Source organism: Artibeus jamaicensis, unplaced genomic scaffold (genome assembly GCF_021234435.1).
Source record: "Artibeus jamaicensis isolate MK-2021 breed Jamaican fruit bat unplaced genomic scaffold, CSHL_Jam_final scaffold_847, whole genome shotgun sequence".
Lineage (NCBI taxonomy): Eukaryota > Metazoa > Chordata > Mammalia > Chiroptera > Phyllostomidae > Artibeus > Artibeus jamaicensis.
The window spans coordinates 3,787,138-3,799,577 of record NW_026522057.1 but is presented as its reverse complement, the minus strand read 5'-3'; the positions used below and the strand labels follow the sequence as shown (position 1 = coordinate 3,799,577).

The 12,440-nt window shown below is 43.1% G+C and overlaps 1 protein-coding gene across 2 annotated transcripts in view; it reads right to left on the bottom strand.

Moving 5' to 3' along the window:
* Positions 1-12,440, bottom strand: part of HIVEP3 (HIVEP zinc finger 3) — a 420,543-nt gene that overhangs the window by 380,809 nt on the left and 27,294 nt on the right. The gene's annotated exons all lie outside the window — the stretch shown is intronic.

Here is a 12,440-nt window from a genome sequence, read left to right as displayed (position 1 = left end):
ATTCTGAGTATCCGAGATAATGTTCATTCATTCACTCACTCACTCACACATTCAACCAATGCGGTGCCTCCAATGGGCCAGGCATTCTATGTGGTAAAAGTACTAGGATCAAAATAAGGCAGCACAGAAAGATGGAGCCACGTAGGCATTGTATTTTATATCACACGGTCAGGGGAGGCTCCACCGATAAGGTGATATTTGAGCAGGGACCTGCAGAGAGTGAAGAAATGGATGCAAAGGAGCACTAGAGAAAGAGAACAGACAGCCCTTGCAAGAATTTGCTGCCCGAATTTATTTTACCCATGTAGGCAAAAAGAAGTCGAGATTTTACTTTATTTTATTTATTGTAAGCTTTAAATTTATCTTAAATTGACATTAGAGCAGGAATGATCCTAGGCACCTGGAGGAAGAAAAAAAAATCCTCTTTAGAGAAGAGCACCTTCATCTTAGGCCTCAAAGAATTCCCACAAGTTATTTTTCAAAAACAATGAGTAACTGATAGAGGAAAAATACCCAAACATCCTAAAAACCAACATATTATAGGCAGAAATAACATCAGTAAAAGCAGCTAGGCCAAGGCTAGCATTACTAAAATTGTGAAATGCAAATTATAAAACAGTCAGGCTTACTTTGTTTAAAGAAAGGAAGTAAAAACCTGGCAGTATCTATAGGAAACAAGAATCTGGAAATGACAGCAAAGATTAAAACATATAACCAGAGAATGTCCAGAATAATCACCTCACACCTGTCAGAATGGCCATCATCAATGAATCCACAAACAAGTGCTGGCGAGGATGTGGAGAAAGGGGAGCCCCTGTGCACTGCTGGTAGGAATGTAGATGGGTGCAGCCACTGTGGAAAGCAGCATGAAGTTATCTCAAAAAGTTAAAAATGTATCGGCTTTTTGACCCAGCAATCCCACTTCTGGGAATACATCCGCGGGAACCCAAAACATTAATTTGAAAGAATGTAAGCAGCCCTATGCTCATTGCAGCATTTTTTACAATTGCTAAGATATGAAAGCAGCCAAAGTATCCATCAGTAGATGAGTGGCTAAAACAACTATGAGACATCACACAATGGAAGACTACTCAGCTGTTAAAAAAGAAGGAAATCTTACCTTTGCAACAGCATGATGGACCTGAAGAACTTTATGCTAAGTGAAATCAACCAGTCAGAGAAAGACAAATACCATATGATTTCACTCATATGTGGAATCTAATAAACAAACTGAACAAACCAACAAAATAGAGACAGACTCATAGATAGAGAGCAGGATGACAGCTATTGGGGGCAGGTTGGGGATGAAAGGATTCAGCAAAAAGGAAAAAGGACTCAGGGACATGGACAACAGTGTGGCAACTGCAGGGAGAAGGAGGGATAAAGGAGCTAAAAGGTAATGGATAAAACAACAATAAAAAAATTTTACAGCCCTGGCTGGTGTAGCTCAGTGAATTGAGTGTGGGCCTGCGAACCAGAGGATCGCAGTTCGATTCCCAGTCAGGGCACACGCGTGGGTTGCAGGCTGGTTCCCTGCAGGCCAGTTCCCAGCAGGGGATGCACGAGAGGCAACCATACATTGATGTTTCTCTCCCTCTCTCCTTCCATTCCCCTCTAAAGATAAATAAATAAAATAAAATAAAAAACAACAATAAAAAATTTTAAAAAAGGACAAAAGAGCAATGGTTGGGTTTAAGAACAGATTAGACACTGTTGAGAGAGAATTAATTTAAAAAGTCCAAAAAAATTACCAAAAATATTTGCAAAGAAAGACAATATCAGATAAAATCAAAAACATAGATTAAATACAGAGAGGATAAGGTCCAAATAAATTTATTTCAGATTCCAGAAAGAGAAGAGATGGACAATTGGATAGAAACAAAATTTTAGGAGACAATCATTGAGAATTTTCCAGAACAAACAAAAAAAGTCAATCACAGATTTAAAAGGTCCAGTGAAACCCAATCACGGTGTGTGAAAAGAAACCCACCTCCAGACACATTACGGTGAAATTTCATAAAATTAAGGCAACGAAGACATCCCAAAGGCATCCGGAGAGACAAGCCTGATAGCCTTTAACTGGCGGTTGTCTTCCCAGCAACAGTGGACACCAAAGCCAAGGACTATTCAGTGTAGCAAGAGAAAACAATTGCCAATCTGGAATTATATTTTCGCTGAAAAGAGCTTTGTAAAAAAAAGATTTTATTTCTTGATTTTGTAGACAGAGGGGAAGGGATGGAGAATGAGAGGGTGAGAAACATCAATGTGTGGTTTCCTCTCCCACACCCCCTACTGAGGACTGGCCTGCAACCCAGGCATGTGCCCTGACTGGGAATCAAACCAGAAACCCTTTGGTTCACAGGCCAGCACTCAGTCCACTGAGCCACACCAGCCAGGGTGAAAACAGCTTTTAAAACAAGAGCCAAGCCCTGACCAGTGCAGTTCATTTGGTTGGGTATCATCCCGCAGAGCTAAGGGTGGCCAGTTCGACTCTCACTGGGGCACATGCCTGGGTGGTGGGTTTGGTCCCCGGGCAGGGCACATACGAGGGGCAACCAACTGATGTTTCTCTTTCACATTGATGTTTCCCTCTCTTGCTCCCTCCATTCCCCTCTCTCTAAAAATAAATAAATAAAATCTTTAAAAAATTAAATAAGGTGGGAATAAAATAAAGGCATTTTTAAACAAAAAAAAACCTAAGAGAATTTACTACCAGGAGACACTCACTAAAAGAAATTCTAAAGGGTGTCCTTTGAGAAGAAAAAAGGTGATCCCAGATGAAGGACCTGAGATACAAGAAGGAAGAAGAGCAGAGAGACTAACAAGGGTATGAATAAATTAACACCATTTGTATAAAAGAGCAAAAATGTCTTTCTGATTAAAAAAAGGAATACAGTGCATGACAACAATAATTTATAATCAGGAGGAAGGTAACTGATGAAAGTGTTCTGAGGTCTTTGTATCATTCAGGAGAGAGGTAAAGATATCGGAGTAACAACTAAAAGAACATAAACAGAGTGCACGAATTCAGAACCAGGAAAGAACACAAGATGAAATAATATGAAAAAAATGATAAAGAGGCAAAAAAAAGAGAAAGCAAGCGAAACAGAGAAATAGGCAGAACAAACAGCAAGCCCAAAAAGAGTCAACCCAAATGATCAGTGTTAACATTGAATATGAATGAACTAAATATTCCAGCTAAAAGTCAGATTATATGACTAAATAGAAAAAAAAATCCAGCTATATATATGCCATTTGCAAAAGACCCATATAAAATATAAGGATACAGGAAGTAGGAAAAGATACATAATGCAAACACCCAAAGAAAGGTAATATAGCTATGAAACATATGTATATATATGATACATATATCAGGTATATATCATACCATAAATATAGATACAGTTCACTCCTGAACAACATAGGGTTAGTTAGAGGTACGAACCCTCCACACAGTCAGAAAAACACATGTAACTTTTGAGTCCCCAAAACATGACTATAGTCATTTCTCAGTATCTGTGGGAGATTGGTACCAGGACCCGCCCCCCACCCCCAACCAATATCAAAATCCACCATGCTCAAGTCACTTACATTAAACAGTGTAGACAATGAATACTGTTGGCCTTCCTATTCCTTGGATTCCACCAACTGTGGATAGGAAAAAACTGGTTTTGATCCACAGTTGGTAGAATCAGTGATTGCAAAATCCAGGAATATGGAGAGCTGATTGCACATCTATTCAAAAAAAATAAGTGAACTTGCACAATTCAAACCTGTGTTGTTCAAGGCTCAACCGAATATACATGCATCATACAAAATATTTTCACTAAGGCTCAAAAAGCTTTATTCTGAGCAAGAGGAAAGATGGAGGCAAGTTTAAGAGAGATTAAGATGGGAGAGATTACAACATATTTGTATGTTGAGAAGAATAATCCAATAGATGGATTATCAGTGATCTAGGAGGGAAAGAATGTGATGTTCTTGAGTGGGTGACAGGGGCTTGGATCTGATGCCCAAGAGGAGGGACTGGCCTCGGACAAGAACACAGCCATGTCATGCACAGTCAGGAAGGCACGAGGGGAAGGGGAGGGGTGCAGATGCTATAAGATGGGGTGGTGAGGAGGTTCTCTTCTGATTGCTTCTTTGCTCTCAGAAAGTAGGAAACAAGCTCATCATCCGAGACTGAGGGCAAGAAGGTTGGAGACGTGCGGAGAGAGAAGAAAACAAGAGATGGTCACCTGGCATAATATGAGCTCAATCAACATTTGCCAGGTAAAGGAATGAATGGAGAGTAAATGGACTAGAAAACAGTGTAAAACTGTCAGACAGTATAAAGCTTCACCTGAGGTTAGTGGTCATACATTAAAAGTATGTATGTTTTTCTCCAACCATGTCGCTTTGGGCTTATCGTCATGAGGGGACAAGCCTAGGGACAATCCAACATGCTAAGGATGGCGGAGTGGAAGGATTCCGTCAAGCTGCTAAACCACCCTCTTCTGGCTTCCTCTCCCTCTTGGCTTCTTACACATAGATGAAAAACATCCTTATATTTCCAGCCACTGGTCTCCAGGTATCTGTTGCTTGCTGCTGGTATCATCCTAACTGATGCAACATGACACAGTCTCCCAACCCCTAAATTCTCAACGCAAAAGCCTTGTATCAATGTGGTGTGTCAGGGATGCAAGGTACACACCAAGCCACTCATCCCTTTTTTTGTTATTCATCTCTTCTCCCTTCAGCCCCATCAGAGCATCAGTCCAAATTAACCTGTTCCACTAACCTAGGACCAAAGGCCAACCCACACTAGCCTCTTGGAAAATAGATATTTTGCTTTGGCTCACATATCCTCACCTTCTCCTTTGCCCCAACAAATCAACCTGAACTTAGTGGGGTTAAGTAATAGCCATTTTATTAAGCTCATGGATTCAGTAGGTCAGGAATTTAGAGAACAGCAGAGATCTCTACTCTCGAGCCACTGTGTCTGGGGTCTCGGCTGGAAGACTCGAACAGCTGGAGATAACTCAAATGGCGGGGGCGGGGGCGTGGATCATGTGAAGACTTCTTTGCCTACATGTCTGACACCGGGCTGGATGGCTCCCAGTCTGGGCTCCTGTGGAGCCGCAGACCAGAGCTCCGCATTGGACTCTTCTTGTGATTCGGGTTGCTCGCAGCAAAGCTGCTGGATTCCAGGAGGAAGTGTCCTGAGAGGGAGCCTCTGGAGGGTGAACATTCTAACAGAACCAGCCTTCCTAGTCTCGTGTGTTAGCTTCCTGTGGCTGCTGCAACAAACTGCCACAAACTTAGTGCTTCCATACAATACGCATTGGGAGGTCGGAAGTCCAGATGCCAGAGGAGAATTTGTTTCCTTGCCTTTTCCAACTTCCAGAGGTCACCAGTACTCCTTGGCCCACGGCCCCTTCCACTATCTTCAAAACCAGCAGCATAACATCTTCAAATCTTTCTTTGCCTCTAACACTCTTGCCTCCCTCTTATAAAGCTGCTTATGATTACACTGGACCAACCCAGACAATCTTCCCATCTCAAAATCCTGAACTTAATCCCAACAGCAAGTCCATTTTGCCATTAAGGTAACACACTCACAGGTTCTGGGGATTAAAATATGGACATCTACAGAGGGGTAAGGAGAGGACATTATGCTGCCTACTACACCTTGGAAGTCACACAGCATCGCTGCCACTGTACACTACTGGTCGGAGCAGTCATGGCAGCCCCGATTCAAGAGGAAGGCGTGCCAATGACTTTGTGGCCGTATTTTCAAAGCTGTCCCTCCACCATCCTGTTGTGGTGGCTCCATGCCTACCATCTAGGAAGGCACTTCGCTCCCTTTCTGGACTCAGCAGCATGAACACACAAAGAGAAGGACAAGCTCATGATTCCACAAACATGGGATGAGGCAAAAGTACACCATATAGTTGTATTTTGTGCCAGTTTTAGATAGTGTCATATGAAACAGTTAATGCAGATTTTCTTCATGCACAGTTGAGTCAAACAAATCTAGATTTTGTCTTCATTCCTCAGTGAAAATTCAACTTGAACTGTGGAAGTTTTGGATTATGTGAGTGTTTTAAGAATGCATCCCTTGCATAAATTGTGAGCACTCTGTACTTGTTTTAATTCTGTGCGGATCTGAAACATAATGAAACATGAAGAAAGAAAACTGAGGATATGTGAAAATTACATCCAACTTTTGGCGTAAGGATTAAAGAATCACCAACTGATTAACTTCCCTTAAAATACGAGTTCCCCATGCTGTTTGAATTGAAGGCAGGCTTTTTCTGTTGAAATCAAGCATTATTAGTAAACAGCAGTTGTGGGAACATGAAGTGGCTAAATTGTAGGCTTTGTTGGAAACAGGCCTGAATGAAACATATTAGCATAAATTGTATTTTTTTTATGGTTAAGCTGCAGTGTTAAATATCCAACTGTGCTGAACGGTCACTCTCCATACGACGGCTAAATGGAACTACCTGTTACATCAGTTCAGTACATTGTCAGAAGCAGACAAGTCAGCAATTTCAATGGACGTGTTTGTAAAATATCCTAAGGTACTCTGGCTTAACATCAATGAACAGAACACCCCTTATAGTGTTAAAAGCCTGTCTATTAAAAATAAGGATTAGCAAGGGGATAAATATAAGATTAACTTCCAAAAGGAAAGCCAATATACTGTAAAAATAAACACAATACATTCAGTTCACATTCCATATCAAAAAAGTTTTTATTCTGTCTTAATTTTCTCAAAGTCAAGTACTATGTGAAATAATTTTTGTCTTACTATTGTACATTCAGGAGACTGGACATTGAATTTTGCCCAGTTAAACTCGCCATCACTATTTGTTCCACGTCACCTTCCACCCTGAGTATTTGGCACATTTTATTAGTTGGGGGGCAGAGAGAATTAAGTAAAGGTATATGCTCATGATTTTGTAATTTTGGCTCAGTTTGATGTATTCCTTGAGAACACATGAACATTCCAGAGAGGCTTCTGCCTTCTGTCCTAAATGGATGTTTGCATGTCACACGGCAGAGATCTAATATCCTGGGAATGTGTCGTTTGTGTGTGGCTTAGCACATAGATTAGGTTTGATGCTAACGCTAATTGTTCAAAGTCAGATCATAAGCCCTTATTTCAGATCGAATCATTCTTGAAACAATTCGGAGTGGCCATGCATTAGTTGATGAACGGTTTGCTTATATCTTCTTTAATACAAGAAGATTGCTTAAAAATCAAAACAGGCTGTCACCGCCCTTCCCTCATGCTATTTTGCCACTCTTATTTTGATCCCATCAACATCATTGGGAATCGTTTTTATTTTTAATACTTCTGTTCATTACAAAAGCAACAAATGCTCGTTGTGGAAGTTTAGAAAATATAAACTAACTAAATTAAAAATCCTTCCTAATGGTTTAGTTCATACCCTTGAATTAGATCCCATTCTCACTCTGCATATCCAAAGATTTAAGAATTGAAACAAAGAGGTAAATATAGAAATTAACCCATCCAAGTGCTAGAGGGAGATACACGGGAATCGTTAGAGCACCTCCACGCAGTCCGCCCCAGGGTCCTAACCAGGAGAAGGCCAGCTGTGCACCTCACAGCAACGGGCTTTCGAGCCAGTGCCATCAAACCCGCAAAGCCAGGAAAACTCCAGAGGACAAACGCGTCACAGGGACAGTTAGTTATAACATGATGCAAGTTGAGATAAATAGACAAAAATGAAAGTGCTGTGGAAACCCAGAGAAGAAAGAGGAGGAGTTAAAACAGAGTAATCAGCAGTGGAACAAGTAAGCAGAGGTGACAGTATAATCTAGACACTAAATTCGGAGCGTATCTGGCAACATAGCCCAACACGGGCTAGGACGCCGGCACGCGTTGTCTAAGAGGCGGTGGTGGTCTGGTCTAACTAATCCACGTTAAGGACGCCCTCCATGGTAGTGGAGGGAAACATCCTCTCCCTCCCGCTGCTGCTGTGCCCACACACACCCTGGCGTGTGGGGAGAACCTGTCCACAGAGGACCCGCTGCAGTGTCGACACCTGGTCACGTTCAACGGAGTTGCTTTGGGGCGTCCAACCTTTGGGTGTCGCTGGGCCACACTGGAAGAAGATGGGTTGTCCTGGGCCACACATTAAATACACAAACACTAATGAAAACTGATGAGCAAAAACAGGTTTTAAGTAACTTTATGATTTTGTGTTGGGCTGCATTCATAGTCATCCTGGGCCGCATGCAGCCCATGGGCTGTGGGTTCGATATCCCTGGTGGGGCCGCCTGGTGTTAGAAGAGTCATAAAGAGTCATAAAGGCTGTTCTTAGGTTTTGTGGCCAAGTATTTATTGAGCACCTACTGTGTGCCCAGCCCCGGGCTTAACCTTGAGGACATGCACAGCAATGACCAGACAGATGCTGCCATGACCTCACAGTATTTTCCCCCTAGACCTGGCTTGTCTCTCATTCTAGTGGAGGTTAACCAGAATTTTCAGCATCTTTTATAAGTAGATCTGGTATCTGGACAGTCTGCACCCCCATAGCAAAATACTGAATTATCTTCGTTAACTGTTTGGTAAATCACCACTGCCTAAGTGTCTCTTGGGGGTCCCACCACAGCCCCTCCTGCCTGGCCCCTCTCCCAGGCCTCCCAGAACATCACCACCACCTACCGACAGCAGGGAAAAGCCAGACCGAACAGAGGCCCCCAGGCCCCTGGTCCAGAACACAGCCCGCGTCTGTTCCGATTGGTAGGGGGCATGCCCCTGCTTGTATGCACTACAAGTGGCCAAACTAGAGAAAATGTCTTCCCCCCTTTAAACAAGCTTTAAACTCACACTTTTATGGTCGCTTGCCAGTTCTCTTTAGAAACAGTAGGTCTTTATTTTTTAAAAAGGGAAAAGCATCAGACACACAATGTGACAATCAGCAACTGTCTGAGTACAGCCCGTTGACGCAGAGGACATCCTGCCAAGTCGGGACCAAATTACCTCCTCTCCCCTGCCACCCACCACAGTGCCTATCAACAGTCACCTTCAGAACAGAGGCCCCAGTGAGACAGACCCAGATGGCGCAGCAGCCACGGTAACTCGAGGGGCCTCGTCACCTCCTCTGGCCTCTCCTAGGTTCAGACTCCTACTGGCTGCGTCAGGCACAAAGAAACAGCAAATAACACAGGTCAAGGAGTTTCACCCACCTGCTCACGTGACGGCCTCACTTGCTGGGAAATCCCTCTACCGGCCCAGGTGCCAGGAAAGATTAAGACTGGCCCTGAAAGGTCTGGGAAAGTAGGCTCAGAGGCAGTTGGGTTCCCCATCCACACTGTGTTCTCAATCCTCACTGCCCCTTAGAATAACCCAGGGGCACTTGTTTCATAATCCTCAGCCTAGGATATGTTTATTGTTTTCATTGTTGTTGTTGTTGTTGTTGTTGTTTTGAGAGAGAGAGTGAAACACTGATGTGAGAGGGAAACAGTGATCGGTTGCCTCCAATACACAGCTGCCTGGGGATCACACCCACAACCTAGGTAGGTGCCCTGACCAGAAACTGAACCACAACCATGTGGTATGTGGGACGATACTCCAGCTGACTGAGCCCCCAGCCAGGGCTACCCAGGGCACTTTAAAATACAGATGCCAAGCCCCAGCCAGGCACCATCGGTGTTGACCCCTGGTCCAGTGGGGCCTGCCCTGGTTTAGGGGGCTTCAAATCAGTGACCTGCCTCCACAGACCGGTAGGACAGACCCTGAGGGTTCTACTTTTCTATATACAAGTCTGCAACCCAAGAGGAGAAAGTCCAGGTGTCATTTTGACCACAGATTCTCCCATCCATCCTGCCCAGGTGTTCATGCAGCAGCCCGAGCAATGAGGGGTGTCCCCCTTCTGCCTGGAGCAAGGTCCCAGGGATAAACAGTTCTGGCATTTTGCCCACATCCGATGGCAGGGCAGTGAGGACAAGAAAGTCATTTATCCAGATCCTAATACGAGATTGCGAATTTTAATATCATTCATCATGGTCTTCCGGGATTTCTGGGGTTTCCTCTAACTGCTCATTGTTTAAAATATTAGTGACCTATCTTGAAATTAAGATTTAAAAGCAGCTTCTCAAAGATAATATCATACAAAAAATAATAATACATATGTATCCTTGTTGCCTTCTGAGACCCTTTCCAAAGAGCCCTTGTCCTTAATTCAGCAAAGGGTGTCCTTGTCTACACATTCTAATGCCGCTGGGGCCAGAAGGAGGGCAGTGGCGATGGAAGATAAATCGCTTTGGGAAGCAAGTCCTTCAGACACTCTTGCTGGCACGGACCCTGAAATCTTGCCCCTCCCATGAGGCTGCCCAGATTGGCAGGGAACCAGGCTGTGGAGCCCCAGCACCTCCAAAGGTCTTCTTTCTAAAAGATGGATCTTGTTTCCTGCTCTGCTGACAAGGAAACTAAGGTGTGGGGAGGTAAAGGGACCAATTCAATGGACAAATGTCTTTTTAGGCCAAAATATGTCTCATCATCAAAAGAGTGCAGTAAAGAGGAACACCTCAAATGTGCCGTTGGGGAGACATAAATTTGAGATTTCAGTTAAGTTAAGCTGCTGTTAAACGTGTAGTTTTTCATCTCACAAATCTTACCACCGAGAAGGAAACAAATCAATGCAAATGTCCCATGTTGGGCACTAAATCTGGGCCAACTGACAAGGCGTCCAGTGGCATAGTCCCCTATCACAGTGCCACTGCCGGTGAGGCAAGGGAACACAAACCAGGTGAGAGTGCAGAGCCCAGGCTAACCAGGGAAGGAAACAGAAACCAAGGAGATGTCGACGGCTGAGGCTGAAATCCGGAGGACACGAGTGCAGCCCAGGCAGAGCCCAGTGTACACTCCAGGCCCAAAACTGCAGCAGAGATATAGTCGGGGCTTGTGAGTTCCGCCCTTTATTTCCACTGCTCTTGCACATCAGCATGTTTTCAGAAACTTAAGTATTGTGACTTGGACAAGCTCTGACTGTTCTCGGTCTCAACCTGCCCCATTAGTAAAATTGGGGCTAACATGGTAAAATGGTATAAGTATATATATATATATACATATATGAAATTGCCCACAGTTTTCCTTCTGAAAATATCCAAATGGTTAACCATCTTGTTTTGCAACCAACATTCATGAAAAAGTGAGACCAGTATAAAGGTGCTGGATATAGAAATTTTAGCCATCAATTGAAGGAACCCTTCATCCGTCAATAGTTTCTCTCAAAGCCTCTCCAGCATTTAAAAACTAAGACTATCGACTACATTGCACAACCAACAGAGTTAACTAAAATTCAACACTTTTGCTTCCAGCTGAAAGTGGGAAATGCAAACTTTTGCCAAACACTCTGATGTTTTTTTGGCTGGTTCACCAGATATAATTTGGTTGTAGGGTATCCAATATTCATAACTAGTTTCTTTTTCACAATTTTCCTGGGAATTTCCAGTTTCAGATATTTTTCTATGGAACAATTCTACACAGATTAACTTCAAGGTCACAACAGGGCAAAAGTGAGCACTCGCCACTAGAAACGATTACTGGGTCACTGCTGGGTGTTTACACAGTCTTCCCACTCCCCATTTCCACTCAAGGATAAAACCACATTGAAGCGAATTTTGCAAAATGTAATTTAGTTAGGAATTTGAGATCTGGTGGATGACTAAGCTAAAAACAGCAGGTTTGTCTTTCAGAGTGTGTGTGGAGGGTGTGGCAGGGGTGAAGGAGAGGAATGGGACCCATGAAAAATGTGTGGGAAAGTACCCTGCTAACTGCAAAGCACCAGTCCAGTCATTCTGAAACTCTTTGGTGTCGGGGCTACTTATATGCTCAAAAATTATTGAGGACCCCAAAGGACTTTTTTTCATGTGGGTTGTATCTATTGTTCTTTGTTATATTAGCAATTATACAAAAATTATTACAGTATTTATTTCATTAAAATAACACTAATGATCCTACTCCTTGTTAACGTAAGTAATATATTTTGTGAAAAGTAACTGTATTTTCCCAAACAAAAGCAATTTTGAGACGACTGGTCCTATGTCACACCTTTGCAAGTCTCGTTAATATCTGACTTAAAAAAAGACAACTGGATTCTAAAACCTGCTTCTGCCTCAACTCTGCTGCAATATCACACGTCCTGTGGCCTGTGGGAAATTTCCTGACGCACTGTGAGAGAATCCAAGTGAAAAGGCAAATAACTTGGTACTACTATTATTAAAGCAGTTTTGACTTCACAGACATCCTGAAAGGGTCTCAGAGACCCCTGGAGGTCCCAGATCACACTTTGAGAATGACTGCACTAGCCAAATATTATGAACCCACCCCCTACTTAGAGAGAGTCAGAGAGGGGAGGTTGTGGGATTTGCCAAAAATCACAGAATGTGAAGAAGAGAGCAGCAGAACTTAACTCGTGTTT